The 804-nt window shown below is 51.0% G+C and overlaps 1 long non-coding RNA gene across 3 annotated transcripts in view; it reads left to right on the top strand.

The window, feature by feature from the left end:
- The first annotated feature begins 398 nt into the window (after positions 1-398).
- The window catches only part of LOC128326268 (uncharacterized), a 64,353-nt gene continuing 63,947 nt past the window's right edge, over positions 399-804 (top strand). For all 3 annotated transcript variants that reach the window (XR_008307917.1, XR_008307919.1, XR_008307918.1), the window contains exon 1: positions 399-572. This is a non-coding gene — a long non-coding RNA (uncharacterized LOC128326268). The remainder of the gene's footprint in view (positions 573-804) is intronic.

Here is an 804-nt window from a genome sequence, read left to right as displayed (position 1 = left end):
ATGTGCTAGGGTTAAAACAGCTTAGCTGACTGTTAACTGACTTTTAAGAAGAATTGAATAATAATCTATATATATCATTCTCTAAGGCATACCCATGGCTAATCCTGTGTGTGGCAGCTCTTGCGAGAGTTCGCAAGCAGAATCACAGTGGCGATTCGGCTGTGGGGATTCCTTATGCAGATGCGGGGAGGAGCCTGTGAGAGCAGAACAGAAGCACCATGGTGATTAGGCAGTGGGGATTCCATATGCAGATAGAGAGGAGGAGCTTGAGGCACCATGGTGATTGGGCAGTGGGGATTCCATATGCAGGTGGGGGGAGGAGCCTGTGATGGTTAAGGTCAGTTGGAATGCAACTGTTACTGGTCAGAAGATGTTCTTGACTGTAGAGGAGAGGAGAGAGAGAGTGAGAAAGAGAGTGAGTGAGTGAGTGAGTGAGAGAGAGAGAGAGTGGGCGAGTGAGTGAGAGAGAGAGAGAGAGAGAGAGAGAGAGTGGGCAGGGGTCTGTGAAGAGAGGGGTCATGAGGCAGGAAAGACCCCCTTCAGGAGAAGGAGGCTGCCGTTGTGGGAATTAGGTGAGGAAACAAGATGAACAAGATCTGTTAACTCAGGAAGGGAAAGGGGGGGGGAGGGGAAGAAAGACAGAGGGGAAGAGCAAGTGGAGAAGCTAGAAAGAGAGAAAAAGAAGGGAGGGGAAGAGAGAAAGAAGGAATGGCGAGGGACAGGCTCAAGCCTGTCAGTGGCCTGAAGGGAATGAGTGGCTATGGTGGCAGCGGCAGCGAGGAAGGGCTTAGTCAACCACTGCTG

Source organism: Hemicordylus capensis, chromosome 5 (assembly GCF_027244095.1).
Source record: "Hemicordylus capensis ecotype Gifberg chromosome 5, rHemCap1.1.pri, whole genome shotgun sequence".
Lineage (NCBI taxonomy): Eukaryota > Metazoa > Chordata > Lepidosauria > Squamata > Cordylidae > Hemicordylus > Hemicordylus capensis.
Note: the sequence above shows the minus strand (reverse complement) of the source record. Positions and strands in the feature narration are given on the sequence as shown.